The sequence below is a fragment of the Lonchura striata genome, chromosome 3, assembly GCF_046129695.1.
Source record: "Lonchura striata isolate bLonStr1 chromosome 3, bLonStr1.mat, whole genome shotgun sequence".
NCBI lineage: Eukaryota > Metazoa > Chordata > Aves > Passeriformes > Estrildidae > Lonchura > Lonchura striata.
The window spans coordinates 9,517,811-9,535,648 of record NC_134605.1 but is presented as its reverse complement, the minus strand read 5'-3'; the positions used below and the strand labels follow the sequence as shown (position 1 = coordinate 9,535,648).

The 17,838-nt window shown below is 37.8% G+C and overlaps 1 long non-coding RNA gene across 2 annotated transcripts in view; it reads right to left on the bottom strand.

The window, feature by feature from the left end:
• Window positions 1-17,548, bottom strand: part of LOC116183362 (uncharacterized) — a 106,920-nt gene extending 89,372 nt beyond the window's left edge. For both annotated transcript variants that reach the window (XR_004147965.2, XR_013339574.1), the window contains exons 1-2: window positions 17,506-17,548; window positions 1,650-1,766 (exon numbers count right to left, since the gene is read on the bottom strand). This is a non-coding gene — a long non-coding RNA (uncharacterized LOC116183362). The remainder of the gene's footprint in view (window positions 1-1,649; window positions 1,767-17,505) is intronic.
• Window positions 17,549-17,838: the final 290 nt, after the last annotated feature.

Genomic DNA, 17,838 nt, shown 5'->3' with positions numbered 1-17,838 from the left:
TTACCAATGATTTCAACCTTGACCCAAAGGGAACACTTCTTCTCGAAGTGACAGGTAATTTAGCTTTCTTGCTTAGTTCTGGGGCTCTCTTGTGGTGAATTATGTATAGTGCTTCTGTGATATGGACCTTTGTCCATGAAGGAACCAGATGAGGCTATTAAACTGCTTCTAAAGGCATTTTATCCATAAACACCAAGCAGTCATGAGGGTCCTTTTTAACAAAAAGTTCTGCCTTTTTTCCGCCACTGCCTAAGGACAAAGTGGCAAACTCAGTTTTCAAGTGACCAAGTTTGGGCCCATCAAGCATGAAACTGGATTCAGACCTTACTGACAGTGCTTTTCACTGAACTGAGGGGAGGCCAGAGGTGTTTCTCTGTTAGGTGATGGTTATTCTGTTACTGCATTACAGCAGGTACATTTCAGTGACATAATTGAAGTTACAACTTGGCCTCTAAGGAAAGTAAAAATCTTCTATGATCACCGTACTCTCTGAGCAATACTCAGAGAGCGTATGGTGGTCACAGATCTTTGTTTTCTAAGAGGCATTGAATTCTGTAGAGCAGGAAAGGCTTATTTATGACCAAACTGGAAAAACATGGTTCTGGTGTGTCAATTTTAGCCTGGGATGGTCCCACTACTGACCAGCTCTGCAATATCCAGCAGCTCCCACCTTCTTTATTAAAAACTGCTTGGAAATGGTTCTGTACAGCTGAGAACGATAAGAACTGTATTTTTAGGGAGTATTAACTATGGATTTCATGACTCGCATGACCACATTTCACGGGACCTTTAAAAATGTACAAGCTCCCTACTCACAAGAAAGTAACTATGTTTGCTGCTCAACAACACAAAATTACTTTGTTCAGAGTTCTTTCCACAGTTTATTCAGTTCTTCCTGGCAATTTTGGCTCAGGTGCATCCCTCCAACTCACTATCACTTCAGGTGCTCAAGAGCTTCCCAAGAAGATTCCTCCCTGCATTTCTCCTGTGCTTATGTTTGTTGCCATACCAAACACACAGTAGTGTTAAATATATATTTTTTTCTTGGCAATTTTAAAAGATTCTCCCTCAAGAAATCTTGGAGGGAGATTGCTTACAACTCAAGGACGGGCAGATTTTATCCATTAAAGATGGGATGTAAATGGAGGCAACCTTCCACAATATCCCCCCCTCCCCACATATACATACATTTCCAGCCTGGTTTCTGGAGTGCAGACAGAGAATCTCATTAGGAATCTAATATAATAAGGGCATGTAGATACTGGGGTTGGGGGGTTGGAAATCAGATTAGCTTCATTACTTTATTCTGCACCTCACAGCGCTTCTGCCAGTGGACAATTGCATTAGATCAGAGAGGAGATCAAAAGGCAAAAACTCCCCAGAAATGCTGCTGCTCATTGTCTGAGACAGGAATGGGAAGAGTGCATTGTTGGAGGACACAGACCCACAGTAGATACCAGACACATTTTGGAAGGGCAGTAATTTTTTTCTTTGAACTTTGCCTATTGATCTTTTGGTGTTTGCAAGGCCAGTCTGGATTCCACTGCACAGAGACATGATGGAAACTAAGAAACTTGTTCAAGTGTAAGCAAGTGGACACCCAAAGAACCATGGGGGAGATGATACTCTAAGTGACAGACAGGTCCTACCTTCAGAGCTGTAGTGCTTCAGTCACCATTCTCTTTTCCATAGGCACTTTTTTTCCTGGAAACCTTTCAGCCTGGAAGCACCAGCTCAGTTGAGTTCTCTGCTTCAGCGGGGATAACCTGAGAAAGGAACACAAGGCAGTGTGTGCCACTTGCCTTATAAAACAGTAACAGCCCAGTCCAGTTCAACACCCTCCAGGAGCAGTCTTCCTTTACCAGTTCTGAGGGGACACAGTGACCACAGAAGCAGCTTAACTGGCTGCCCTCAGTTACTTCAGTCCACACAACCAAGGTCTGACATAGTTCCTTCAGTCCTGAGAGTGAGGTCCAGACTCCCATTTCATCTCATATCACACCTTGCCTGGCAGTTGTGGAAAGTGGGCTGAATAAGACCTCTTGATACAAGAAATGACAATGTCCTCAGTAAAACATTAACACTAAAAGTTTAACATGCTCCTTAGTTGCACTGAGGAACCAGTCACTGCGGATTGCTGCTTTTGTCAGCAGAGAATAGGGAAGATGATGTTCAGCAACTTCTACTCTACATCTCTAGCTTCCCTTTAAAGAAGTCTAGACATCTAAATCTTGATCAGAGAGCAAGTTTGAAAGACTGACTTGGATGAAAGCAGAGTAAGAAGTCCCTGGAGCTCAGACAGGGCAGGTAGGCCATGCCGGCTGTATCCAGGAATGTTTGATGCACTGTCAGATCCTAAAGTATTACTTCTATTCTTTTTCATTTGCTAGCATTATGCATATATCTTATGCACAGTTGGTGCTTTTTTTTCTTCCACTGCCATTTTCTTCTTCATTACTCCTCATGGAAGTTCTATAATTTAAGCAAGAAAAAGTTCTGAATGCTAAATGCTACTCCTATGACAAAAATTCTACTGCCTATATATCACAGAAAGATAAATAAAAGGGGAAAAGAACACAGGTGATTAAATCAGAAATATAAAGTGGAAATACAGCTTATGCTACAAACTAGGTATTGCTTATGAAAACATCCTCTAAGGAAGTAAAATCACTATCAACTGCATAATGCTCACAGGATTGGCTTACTCATACTGCCATACACTTGGTGAAAATGTTACAGAAGTCCTGAATTCTATTCTTATTATTGCTTCAATATTTAATCAAATGTCAAATTCCAAAACATCTAGCCATTTGTCCTAGAAATAAATAATTTTTAATACTCTATTTTGTGGTTCATAATCCAACAATCTTCAGTTGGAACAAGCAAAAAAAGAATCACAATCTATAAAAACCTAAAAGTGCTGTTTACATAAATAAAGTGGTCATACTCTTTATAATTTCTATTTACTGAGACTATATCTTTCTCTAGAATGCAAAAGGAGTACAAGTTTTCATAGGTCATGCCAAGTTCACATATGCTACAAAATTGCTGGTAATTTAGTAGCATAAATGAACATGTACTATAGTACTCAAGTGTCCTCTTGCCTCATATTCTATGCCTTTCAATACAATTTTACCCAGTCAAAAATTTTCCCTAATTTCAAAATAAGTATGCTCATTTAAAAGTTTTATACATACAGCAAGTACCCAAAAAGATCATCTGTTTGTCCCAGAATTTATATTTATTCCTGTCAAATTCCTCTTCTTTTGAGAAATTAGGAGTTCAGTTCTACAGTTGTCTGTTATTGCCATTAAAGGTACACCAGTAAAGATTGTATTACCATGAGTGAAAAATACATCTGCTTCTTCAGAAACACATTTGCAGATGACAGAGAAACAGAAGGTATTAGAAAAAATACAACAAGATAAAACCCTGAGCACTCAGGGGTAGGAAAAGACTAAACAAAGACAAGTTGCTTGAGGCAGTCAATAACACAAATACTCCAATAATGATGACAGCAATAGGAAGCTTTTTCAAGCTGCTTTTTTACAAGTCTATACAGAAAAATCTATACTGCAACTTTTACTGTCAGGGGTATCTCTTTATATATTATTCCATATTTTCAAAGGTCTAATAAAAAGCATGCTTTAGGGTTTCCACAGGCACCACGTACTTTATCCCTACCCTACCAATACCAATCAAATAGAAAATATTTTCCCTGAATTCCTCTCATGCTCCCTTCTCTCCTTGTTTCCAGGAGCATGTTGGAAATATAACAATTTTCCTGTGTGTTAACTTCTGAAGTGCCAGAAAGGGCTTGAAGGCAAGATGTACTGATAAGGAGAATTCCTTTCTTAAAAGCTCAAGTCATTGGGCAGCTTTAATTAAAAATTGTATTGATTTTTTTTCCACTGCTTTTAATGACAGGCACTAGTCTGTGACTTCCATTGTTAGCCATTGACAGTTTAAGTAGTGAAACAAAGGGCACTTATACAGCACTTAGTGCAAAATTATGACTGATTAAAAAGTCATTTGTCATGGTAACAGCATCTGCTTAGACTTTGCAAATTTTTGAATGCAGTCTTGCATGCGGTGTGTGGGAAGGTGTGGTACATGCAAGTTTTCCCAACCATGTCCCTCAGCAATTTCAATGCATTATTGAAGTGCCATGTGAGTCACGTTTTTTGAGCAGATGTTAGTTTCTCACAACATTTGCTTGAAGAAGCTGGAGCTCTGCTAAATCTTCAGTGTTTGGCTATACAGGGAAATGTAGTAGCAAAGTGTGGTCAAACCTTCCAAACATCTTACTAGTCTCAGAAAAAAATCCAATAATTTATTGTGATTTAAAAATAATTAACTCACAGTTCCAGTTCCTCTATTTTCCTGTCTTTCCCAAGGCAGAGACCTGCCTCTAGATGTGCCAAGGGTGCTTAGCAAACCAAGGGTGCTTTAGCAAACCAAGGTGCAGAAAGCCAGCTTAGTTAAAACAATGTTTCTCAGTTGCTCTCCAAATGCCAGTCCAAAGGAGATACAAACAGAATTTAAAATTTAAAAAACAGAATTTAAAAAATCATTCCTCTATATTAATTAGTGATACTTACTTCCTAATAACAGTAATATTGTAGTTCACATACAAACATCTACAGAAATGGCCCTGACCGTCACTGTGCAGGGCAAAGCTGAAAGAGATTTGAGAAATTTGAAGGACATTGAGCACAGAAATGACAGTGGGTGGAATTTGAATATTGCCTTCCGGCCAGTGTCAAATTCTGGGGCAAACAAGCAGTCTGCAGTCTTATTCTTCTGCATGAGTACACAGAGAGTTTTATATCTGTTAATTCCTTTAAAAGAAGCTCCAATTGCATATTCTAGACCATTTCCTTTGCATCATACACATGTTAGAATCTTCAATCATTTCCTGGAGGCATTTACCCATTATAAGCTGAGCCTAAACATTATTTCCAGAGATGGTTGGTGTGTTTTTCACTATTTCCTCTTCCTTTGTCTGGAAATTACTGGGAGACATTTTTTTTCAGAAAGATCCATTGCATTCGTTGTTCCTTGCTTCTTGACTGCTGTTTCTAAGCTGTCATTTTTAATGGACTTCAGATCAAGCTGCAGAAAGTACTTTGTGCACAAATATATGCATATATATAAATTTCATAAATTCACATTATGTTTACTCTAGACATTGTAAAAATGTGCTCCTACTTCTATTTTCTTGTATCCTTTTCCCAGATTTCACCCTTTTCTCTCTTCAGAGGAAGTGAGGCCTCAACCTTCACTTAAGATCAACTTCCCCTATAACCTAAGTTTTTAGGAAAGAGAGATTCTTGTAGCTCAAGAATTTGAAAAACACAGGAACAAAGAACACTATTGCTATTACTCATAAAGCACAGTTATTCTTGTGCTGGTAGGGAAATAATAGACTACATACAGTCAATACAATTTTTGATAAGACAATATTATCCCTCTAAAGTGCTGTTAAAATGAATTTGAGCCAACAGGGAACACTTCTACTAAGCCAGCACTTTATGCCATGCTAACAACCAGGTTTTGATTTCTAGTCAATCACTCTAGAGTCAGTCATATTCTACAGAATTTTGTTTAGAAATCATGTTCATTAGTGTAGATATACATAGGCCAATTAGTTGTTTTCTCCCTACAGTCAATGATCTTGATTAATAATATTTATAAAAATATTGTACTTCCCCTTCCTCACAGAGGTTACAGATAGAAATTAGTTCAGCTCCTTCATTTTCTGATTTATTTTTAAAAAATCAAACTGCCTCATACTCAAAGAAAGTTGTTAACAACCCCAAATCCATTAAAAGAGGGGAGATGGAAATTCTAAACGGCCAGTGAACATCACATTGATTTGTTAGCAGCAAAGGCATAGGCAGACTCAGAAATATTTGAGTCTGTTGTAATACCTGGGAATGTTTTCTTACTGTTTTTTTTCCTATATCTAATTCCTGAAAATGTTTTTATTGTGCTCTGGTCCTCAATTTGCCTGCTAGATTCTCTACAGATTACAGAAGAACCAAAATTTTGCTGAAGTTCATATCTCTCTTAAAGCTGGGTGCATTCCCATTTCTGACAAGAAGACTGGCCTTAAAAATTCCAGTTTGGTACAGTTTCTCAGTGGCAGGATTTTGAATAATTTCCAGTACATAAAAGATATTTTCCCTATTAATATGAATTTAAATAGCTGAATTATATTGACTAAGGTTTTATGAAACCTTTTCTGAGCTTTTAACATGTATCAGAAATTTTAGCTGTTTTTAACTAAGTCAAATGAGCAACAATCTCAATATTTGATGTAGTTATAAATAACTAAACACTGTGCTTTAGCAGGATTAGCAACTGTAGTACCAAGCAGCCACAACTGATTCTCTTGCAATCTACAACAGATTGTTGCTTGGAAGTTTTCTAGAAATTTTGGCCTAGAGTTTAACTTAATGTTAACTGACTTATGTGCCATAAAAATTCATAAGACATGGAAAACAGCAAATGAATCCTTTGTAAGTGAACTGTAATTATGTATATTTTGTATGTGGTGAAGAAACTAACCATGTAAATGATGACAGCTAATTATATACAGCTCTCCTGGGCATCAGTATCACTCTCCCTGACAGCATACTCCTCTTTAAGGGTTTTCCTTCTCTGTATATAGGCCACTATTTCTGAACACTCCTTAAGGGAATTATGCTGTTACCTTTGCACTGGTTAAATGAAAACTAAATGTTTTTTATCAAAGAAATCCTTAGTGTAATCTAACTAATTTCTCCCTTATTGTGCTAATGAGTCAAATCCTGCTCTTCTTCTTACTGGTGTCAAGCCAAACTAATTCCAGTGATTTCAATGAAGTTGCTATGGATTTACACATGCAAAGCTGTCACTAGATATTTGGCTGCTGGTTTTGCTCCCCTGGGAGAGCTGGAGATTACAGCCTGCAGAAGGAACAGCAAATCATATTTGGTCACACCAGGGTCTGCCATGGAGGGGGTGGGGGAATGCTGTATGTGAGGAATTTGTGGGAAGTAAACCTTTTAAAATCTCCTGTGGAGGAATTCCTTCCAACTTCTTTCAGTTTGAAGGAAGGGGGAAGTGTGGGAGGTGGGTGAAGGAATGGTGAGAAGTGGAAAGGAGGGCAATGCAGGGATGAAGAGATTGTCTTCACAAAAATCTAACTTGCAAGATTTCTTGCAGAATTGATCAGTATTTCGGAACACATTTGAAAAGGTGTCTGGAGACATTGTCTATGGGTGGCCACAGCCATTTTGACATCCCTGCATCTTTGGAGCACTCTTAATTTCCAAAGCTGTTCTGACTTTTCACAAACAACTTTCTCGACTTTGAAAGTATGCAGAAGAATCTACAGTGTCAGGGATTACAGGAGGAGTAAAGACAGTACAAGATGCAGTGCTTGTGTGTAGATTTGTTGTTTCAAAGATAAAGGCTGAGATTATACTCTCTCCCTTCTGCCCTGATCCTCTTGAATTTATGGAACTGGACTGAGAGGAGGAGAGGGGATGATAGCTGTATTACTTAATGATTAAAAATTGCTCATGCTGATCCTGGTAGGCTATTTCCTCTCATTGGTGTTGCTATTGATCCACAAGGAGATCTGGATTTGCTGAACAGTCCTAACTGGAAATATACTGGTCATGCAGTGTAGGTAGTCTGTTACACAATGCTGAACCTTGCCATGTTTCAATAACACATCTTATACGACTCTCACTAGTACCACATGAGATAAGAATTGAATGCACATGAATATACATAAATACATGTGATTGCTGTCTCTTGGAGGCCTTGCAATTTCTGAAATTGTTGTCAGAGACCCTTCATTGCTAATAGATTTTCTGTTTCTCAGTGTTTCTCAAAATTCTCTCCTTCAGCCCCAGAGGCCTGTGAGAAAACTTATTCTTGCTAGAACTGCAACAAAGTACATTTCCTCTTTAATGAATGCCCATAATAAAACCAAAGCAACAAGTTTGCATCTCTTCATAAAATTGTTCCAGTATTTCTGGCATTGTAAAGGATCAAAATTTCTGGTATTGTTAAGGATCAATTGAACTTCACTTTCTCCCTGCTGTCAAAGCCACTTTTGTGCTGCCCAAGCAGCATGTTCTCTTCTTATGTGCAAGACCAAATCCAGCATTAAATGTGGTTTCATTCCAAACTGCCTCCTGACCCTGTCACTTTCCATAAGGCAAGTCTAGTGATGCACTTCTTCCACTTGCTCTTGATCCTGCAGTCATGATAATTTCAGACTTTGTATGTAAGATGTCTCAAAACCTTTGAAAATACTGACCCAATTAAAAAATTATTTGCCTCAGAAGCTTCCTCTTCTTCTCATGAGCACACATATGTTCCTACCTGATACTCCTACCCCCATTTCATAGCGGATTATCTCATTAAGCAGCCATCAGTCCTATGAGTCCTAAGATGTTTTCCAAGGTCACACAGGTAGTTTTCAGCCGAGTCAGGAGTAGTTCCCATCTCCCAATTCCCAGCTCTATGCTCTGGCTACAATTTATTTCGAGTGATTTGTACACTCCAACAAACAGATTCACAGAACAAACTGTGCATCTTGAAAAATGAATACAACCAATTGTGTTCAATAGCAAGACATTTATTTTATATTTATGAATATGTCTTATGATTTACAGACTGACTTCATACTTTATTTCAGCCTACACATGATCAGCTTTTATGGTGAAGATAGGAATTGCTTCTTAATTTCAGAAGAAATATTTTAACTCAGATTTCTCCTTTCTGATATCTGAAACAGTGATAAGGATTTGTAATTGTTGTTGTTTTTTTAATAAATAGAGATGTTCAGCAATCTCAGTGGGTGTAAATTAGCATTCTTGCTCATATATCAGTGGAGTTACACCATTGGTTCAGATCAATCCAGAATTTTATTGTAGCAGCATCCCTTGAAAAAAATAAAATTAGAAAATTACTTAAAGACATAAGTTAATCATATATCTGGGGTGCAATGCACATTTGGGATACAATGCACAGTCATATATTTGGGGTACAATGCACATTTGGGGAAGGATAGAAAAGGTATTTAAAATTTAAGGAAATCTGAGAATGGCAGGATCTGAAATCCCTGTAGATAATAAAATATGAGGGAGAGAGATACATGATTCTTACAGTAGGTGCTTTGTTTTGTGTATAATGATATCTCAGATTAATTTTCTTTGATGTCTGCATCTTTTTTTGTTTCACGTGAAAGAAGATTTGTTGGGTTTGTGGCATTCACTGTAAACACAGGTGTCTTGGGAGAGCTGCAGGTGTTCACCCTCCTCAGCTTATTCTAGTCCCTATAGGTATGGGGGAGGGTAGGAGGGCAACTTGCCTCACCAGAAAAATATTTTCTGCATGACCTTGACAATAATGTGCAAAGCTCTGAAGCATGTGATTATGCCTTGGCATGTGAGCAGTACTTGGCCAATATATGACCTAAATGTGGTTTTCAAGTGCAGATGCTGGGCTTTTCCCTTAGTGTTTTCATTTATTTGTTATGCTTTTTGCTTTACTTATGGTAGAAAAAGGATTTTCAGATGTGTCAGTATTCACTGATATCTCCCTTCTCTAATCAGGAAGATTTCCTATACCAGCACATCCCTTGGATATTACAGAATAATTTAATACAGACATAGAATCTGGAAACTTGGTCACTGTTTTACTTCCTTTGGTACATCTTCATTCTCTCTTGATGTCCCTATGAAGACAGAAAAGGTAACTTTGCACAGAAAGAGAGAAAAGCGCCCTCTCCTCCATTCATCAAAGGCCTTTGGCCAAATAGAAACAGAATAAGCAGTTTTGCTGCTAAAACACTGAATTAGGATGATTTCTTAGCTGAGAAGGCGGCTAGCCCATGCAGAAGTGACAAAATTCAAGCGATGCAGCTGATGACAAAATCCATCTGATTTTTCTTGTAATGTCTCTCTTGCACATCCTTGCACATCCAGGTCTTCCTCTGAGCATGGCATCATTCAGAAGGAGATGTAGGTGCTGGAAGCAGTGAGGAGCAGGGTCACAGAGACCTGTGCTGCTCCTGGGATGTGGACACCCCAGAGAGCAATGCCCGTTTGGGGCAGAAAGAGGAAGATTCCTTTCAGAGCGTTGCTAATGATCTGCAGAGGAGCTGCACAGCAGTCATTTCACAGATACGATGGCAGGTCACTGCGACAGATGTTCCCAACATATGTGAAGAATTAATTACCCACTAGTAAACAAAATCTGTGATGCGGAGAGTCATTTTGTCCAAATTTCTTTCGATTTTGCTGTTATTAGGAGCTTAATTTTTCTTGATCAGCCAGACCCTCTTGAATTAAAGTGTTCCTTAATGGGCTGTACTGAACATTTTCTGAAGGGAAGTGCAGAGGAAAGTGGTGAGGAGTGGGTCAGGGGAGATGAGTTTTGTTGGAAGAGTTGATTGTGAAGCTGTACCATAGCGAGTGATTAGTCAATTATTTGGTTAAAAGGTTGGATGCCAGTAATATGTTTTTTTAAGGAAAAAAAATCTAATTGTTAAATTGCATTCAGCAGCATTTATGCTTTATTTTAGAACATCCAGTAGAATGCCTAAACCTTCTAGGGAAAGGATAATATTTTGAAAGAAAGAGCTTTTGACAAAAGGTTTTATTTTCCTTTTCCGTCAATATTCTGAATGCGTTAATGTCTCAGGGCCATATTGTGCCATTGATTTTTAAGCAGAACTCCCCATTTAAATCAATGGCAAAATCTGCTTAAAAAAAAATCAATGGCATGATATGGCTCCAGGACATTAGAATGAAATTCTTATATTCATGACCCAGATAACAAATCAGAAGGCCATAAATCCCCTGCTGTTTCTTAAAACTCATTCAGTCCATCAATACTTGTAAACTAAATAGTGCATGGAAATGAACATACTTTAATAGAAGGGTATTGAAGATCAAAATATTTAGCTATTTTTCCTTGATTGTACTCTCATAAATTATCCCCAGTGTCTCAGTTCTTGGCACATTGCTTAGGATTTGAGCTCACTTCTCTCATTTGATGCACAAAAAGTAAACTGATATCACTCTCCTGCTACTTATTCTAAGACACTTTCTGTTTCTCCATTTTCCACAATCTGAAATGAATTATTTTCATGTCTGCCAAATTTTGTAGTACTGGTTTTCAAATTGATGTGATGAAACACATCTCTCACAGACTGAAGTTGGCACACTTTGCAAAATCTTGGGCCCAGAAACAAAATCTGTTTAGCTACATTTTTTTTAATCCACAACATAAAAGTTCATCACTTTATCACTGACAGAGAAAAAAAAGTGAAATTGTATAAGAACAGTAAAATCCCTTCCTTTTGGCATTAAGCATTAGTAGGGGTTTTTAGCCCCACTTATTCCTCAATTTGGAAAACTGGAAAATTTTATGAGACCCATGAACTGCTCCTTAATACAAGATGCCTGAATTTCTCATCCACACTGAGAAACTTCAGGTGCAGAAAGAAGCTCAGGTTCCAGCAATGGTGAGAAGTTAAACTGACAGAAATTTGCCAGAATAGAATAAATGTTCAAGTGAAATCGAGGAGCACTAACATCATTATCACCAGAGGAGTGACTAAGGTGTAGTGATGTAACATCAAGTCTTAATTCTGCTGTGAATTTCAGTTTTATTAAGTAACTTAGCCTATCTTTGACTCTCCTCCGTTATAATTTTTTCTTTAAAAAAATCATTTTTTCTATCTCATTGCTATTTGGAAAGGACTTTGAAAAATCACACCAAAATTCCCCATAGAAATCTAAATTGTGTTTATCAATCAATTCAGAATAATTAAATCACACAATAAATTGTATCCACACTCTCTTAAGTGCCACTTTGTATACATGCACATTTTTCAGATGTGAATGGGTTTGTGTTTGAACTTTAAAAGATACCAATGCTGTTGAAGGAGTTATATTCCCAAAGGGTGTCTCTGCTGCAGTGTGAGATGTAAGTTTAAATCCTTTGTGGTCCTTAGACTACTCCACACAAATCCCTCCACACACACAGATCTCTTAGGTATGAGGGCCCACACAGAAAGGCACAGACTGAAGGTGGAGGGCTGCAAATAAGCCTGTGAGTGTGAGTGGGCTGAAGTTCCACATTCGTAGGGTAGAGATGAGAGCTCAGTTCAGCAAAGTTCACCAGCCAGACTGGTAAACTACTGTGCTGGACCAGTCACTTCAAGTAGTTGGAATGCTGCTTCACACCCTAATTATCATCACTTGGATAGTACATCTGGGATGCAGTACATCTAAGAGACAACTAATAGAGGGGAGGAATTAATTTAACAGTTTCAGAGATTAGTGTGGCAGTAGATTTCCCCTCTCTGCAGAGAGGGATTTCAGCTGAGCATTGCTTATGCAGAGAACATTGCTAAAAATATTTCAAGTGTGTAAGTCAGAGAATGTTTGTGTCACAAACTAATAGAAGATTTATGAGCAACACTACCCCTCAAGTGTCTGTAATACGGAAATACAAGTTTTACTCAGATCATTCTCACGTTCTGATAGATCTTACATGTAAAAGCACACAAAACTTCTATGAAGTATTATTGGTTCAGAATAACCTTGTGGTGAACGGTGTACACTGCTTCCTCCTCTTGGATCAAAAGTTTTCACACTACATGCAGAAAACATATTCAGAAGCAAGAAGAAAAGTGTAAGTCCCAAAATGCTTACATATGTCAGTGATGAAGACAGAAAACACCCTGCCTAAAAAGAGTTTACTTTTATTTAATTTCTTACTCTACTTATTGATTTTCTGACTATTTTTTCTACAGATCTGACCCATCACAGGAAGTGCAGATCTCTGAATAAAGGTACATGACATATGACTACAGCTGGATATTAGTTTTCTGAGACCAGTACTCGCATATTGACAGCTGACTTTTATCTAGGTAAGAGCTCTATGTGTTACGTGTTTCCTTTCTTCAATATACTTCATTTTCCATAGAGCTGAAATCTGTTTTCTGTTTGAAAGGGAGCTTGTGTATTTGTATGTGTGTGTATTTGTGTGTGTGTGTGTGTAAACCTGTTGGTTTTAAGCAAGAAAGGACTCATCAATACTTGCATTACAGATATGAAACAATGGCTCAATTATTAAAAGTGAGAGTACACACACATCTAAAGAGTAGGTCTAAGCTTGCCGTTTGCATTCACATAAAGCCACAGGACTACTGGAGTGAGGAGGTTCTACTCTGCTAACTGCAGGTTATAGGTGTGATCTGCTAATAATCACTTTGATCTGAAAAGTAAAGTGACCCTAAGAGAACTGTCAGTGCAATTCACGATCTGTCACAACTACAGCTTCACTTCCTAGCTCTTATAGTTGTAGAAAATAAATGTATGATATATACAAAATCTAATTATTACTTGGACTCTCTTCAAATCATATCAAATTAAGACCTCAGAACTTACCAAACACCACCACTACTGCTGCCTGCAAAACTCTCTTCACCCCTGAAGGCCTTCCATCATGATAGAGTATTCTCTGTGTGTGTTTATTTTTTCAGCCTGTCTTCTTCCTTATTATGTATGCAGTAAATAAAAGTTACATGTTTTAAGGTCTTGTAAGCATATGAGTGATATTTAGTGCATAATGATACTTCTGAAAAAGTGCAACATCAGTGAAATCCTGCTTCCTGTTGATAGTTGTATTTGAAATAGCACAGCTCAACCTAGTCATGATGACATCCAACATATAATTATCAAAGCATGGATTTCAGAGTTATTATCTAAGTAAGAAAGTCATAATATACTGGAATAAAGGTTGTAGACAATTGATTATCTTTGTTCAGAGTCTCTCTCTGTTGTATAATTTTATCATGACTCTATAATTCAAAATGCCAGCTAATAATAATATTAATATGCCTCTCCACTTTGGTTCCTAATATTTGTTTACCATCTGTGAATATGAAAAGAAATTAAATGTTAGCTACAACTGGAAACCATCTCAAATACTTGAAACAGAACAGTGAGGACTTAAAGACCAAACATACAGCTTGGTCTTTATTATTGGTTTTATTCTTACTCACATAAGTAGTTCCTCTGAATTTTCCAGATTTTGAATGTCTGTTCAACAGGCAGCAGTATGGACTTCATCTGCATTAATTTATTATTCCAAGCAACAAATTATTAAAACAATTTTCTGGCTAATCAAAACCATGCTTTGTAACCATCCGTGTGAGATCAGAATTTTTAATCACTCTGCATGGGTTGTAGCAATATGAAGAACAAGATTGAAAAATCTATTTTATAAGAAATATTTAGCAAATAAAATCTAAATCTCATTCAGAGCTAAAATCACTGTGAAGTATCAGTTATTCCATAATTGCACATCTGAAATTCTTTGCTACTCTCTTTGAAGTCTTAGCAACAGAGAAAGGTCATTTAAAATTACTACTGGTCCTATTCACTGTGGCAGTTTCTATGATGCCAAGAGCACGTAGGGAGTGGTCATCTTGTCACGACTGGAGCTGTGAAAGGATGAATAGGACACAACAGAAAGGTTGAGAGGATCAGGTTAGATCTCAGAGATCACAGCAATGCTGTGAACCAGTCACTCTCTGATGCAGTTCAGGGCTCTGGCCTCATGCTCATTCACACTGCAAAAGCCATTTGCAGTTACTCAGTCTGTGATTAAAATACACTTCTGCATACGCATTCTGTTCATGCTATGAATATAGTGGGTGGGATACCACCCAAAGATGATGAGGCCCAAGATGATGTCTATCACTCCTTATGTGGTTCTTCTGCCAGGGAATTTTCCCAGCAGCAGTGTGATTAAGCAGCAGCAGAGGTGGCACAAGCTGGCTTTACAAAAAATGGCAAATGAGTTAGCCCAGATTTAAACCACAGGTCCTGCAAGACTGGCTTAGTGATTTCAAGTTTGTGATGTGGGTGGTGTTTGATAGCTACTGGCTAGAAGCGTGTCATCAAGATGAGAAGGAAGAAACGCCTCACCTTGTAACTCTTAGTGTTCCTACCTGTGGCATGTCTATTTGCAAAGCAGCAATGACTCTTTTGGAAGCCCCTACAACCAATTATCAAGAATTACATGGCATATATCGTAGGGCAGCAACTGGCAACTCTGTAGACTGACATAACCCCACAGGAGTGCCCAGCCTAAGGTCATGGGAGCCAAAAGCTGCGCTCGAGTTTTGACATCTGCTTCTTTTAAAGGAGCAGAAAATACAGAAAAGGGACTCTCTGGGAAATCTAAATCCCAGTGCACATCTTGTGAGTGCCACAGTTAAAGTGACAGAATAACCAGGTGCCTCCTCGTTAAGACTCGGTGCCACAACGGAGCCTTGAGACTGGGGATAGTCGGTGCAAAAACCTGCTAAAGCACTGGAAAAAAGTCTATTTGCATTTGGAGTACTAAAAGTTCAATGTTTAGGTGAACTTGGTGAGGAATGGTTGTGGAATTAACTAAGCTAAGAGTAATAGATTTCAAGTATTCCTTATAAAAGGGAAAATGTATTTCACTCCATCACCTGAAAAATGTACAAGTACAGCTACTGCAGGTCTTACTTCTTTAGTTAGGTATTGTATAATTAATCTATATGAAAACCCGCAACTGTATCTAAAGTGCACTGGAATTTAGTCACTGTTCCTGCAGAAATGGATATTATTTAGTAGCATTCCTGTGTTAATATTCTTTTATGAGGTTGAGCTATTAAATCATAATCAAAACTCCAGTTCAAATTGCAGGATTACTGTAAGAAATCATTCTTAAAGAATCTCTTAAAAAATTCCATAAAGAAATTACAGGCAGAAGACAGCCTATCTTTCCTATGCAGTACAAGATGACCCTTTATGGTACTTGGTCAATGAGATTGTCTAGTCCCATTTAAAAGTGTACAAGAAAAAATTATTCAATAAAACACTCTGTTTAGTAGCCTGAAAGCTCTACTTCAAAATTTTACCTGCAGATATCAGTGTCTTTGGGTTTTACTGCTATGGAACCAGACAATATAGATTTGGTTCTTACTTTCTACTTTCAGTGATTTTAGATTGAGGCTCTGGAGTATGTCCAGAGAAGGTCAGTGGAGATGATGAAGGGTCTGGAGCATGAGTCTTTTGAAAAGTATCTGGGGGAATTAAAGCAATTGAGCCTGGAGAAAGGAGGGTCAGGGGTGACCTAATTGCTCTCTACAACCGCCTGAAAGGAGGCTGCAGGCAAGTGGGGGGTCAGTCTCTTCTTCCAAGAAGTAAGTAAAGGACAAGAAGAAAAAGCCTCAAGTTTCACAGTGGTAGGTTTAGATTGGATATTGGGAAAGATGTCTTCACCAAAAGGGTTGTCAAGCATTTGAACAGTCTGCCCAGAGGAAATGGTAGAATCACCATCATTTAGAGGCATTTAAAAGACATCTTGATGGGGCATTTGGGGACAGGTTTAGTGGTAGACTTGACAGTGTTTGGTTAATGGTTGGACTTGATGATCTTAAAGGTCTTTTCCAACCTAACCAATTCTATGATTCAATGATTCTAGCAGTCTATTTTCTTATTGCTGGTAAAAATCTGGTTACAAAACAAGCCCATGAAAAACCTTGATGTGCCAAACTTCAAAGGAATTAATCATGAATATCTGTCTTCTCAGCTCATAATTAAAGAAAAAAAAAAAAAAAAGGCTTAGGTTACCTGAAAGGATGAAATAATTGACAGAACAAGTTACCTAATGGCAGTACAATTTTCTAATTAGTTGCAAGTTCAAATGATATTATTGGTTTATGCTTCAGGGCATGAACAGCACTGAATTAACTGAATAAACTTATTATAAACTGGTAATTAATGATAATTATAGAATGGAAAGACGAAGAGTGATATGATTGGCTAATAAGAGAGGAGAATGCTGAAATTAATACAACATAATTTTCTGCTCAGTACATGTTAGCCTTGTAACTAAATTAACATAAGTAATTTTAAAGCATTTTATAGAAAACTTTGTAACTGCAAAAAGGCATTATGGTGCATTAGTTCATGCCTTGTTGCATTGATGGTAATCAGTTGTGGTATTACTTTATGCTTAATGTGTTGGTTGAATATCACCAATAAATCTAAGTGCAAATGAATGCACACAAAAATCATATTCTTTTTCCCATGTATCAAAAAACTGAAAAATTAAACTTTGCAAATACTGATAGGCCTTCTGAACTAGAAATCAGACAGAAGAGGACAGCAGCAAACTAATCAAGGTCAAGAGCTAAGTACTGTGGCTTCACTAACTGAAACTGGGAAAACATGGTGACATTCCTGCCAAATCCTTTCAGAAGAGTGACAATATGGCAGAAGCAGGAAAGTGGAAAAAAGTTTTGTACACATTTGATTTTAGATTGTATATCTCAAGTCATTAAAAAACGTGCATTTCAAGTACCAAGAGCATGTAATTAATGGACTGTAAATGACTTATTTGCATATACTTTTCAGAAGTGTAAAGATATCATTAACTTACTGCTGACCAGCCACCTGAGGTGAGTAGGAGAGAGATCTTGACTTGCTGGGTCACTGGGCAGTTCTCATAATGATGTTTTTTGCCTTAGTGCTTCATTGCAATATTGCATTGACTGCAGGTTCATGTTCCACTATAGTGCTTGAGTCATGTCTTTTCTGCTGTAGAACAAGAAGAACCATTTGGTTTGCTTCTGTGGATATACCCTCTCCTCAAGTATTGCCATGGTCCAAGGAATCTCAGGTAGAGCAGAGCAACAATCAGAAGGTTTGCTATACTGAAAAAATTTCTTCTTGGTGCCAGGAACATTTAGTCAATTTGCACCAATTTCTGACC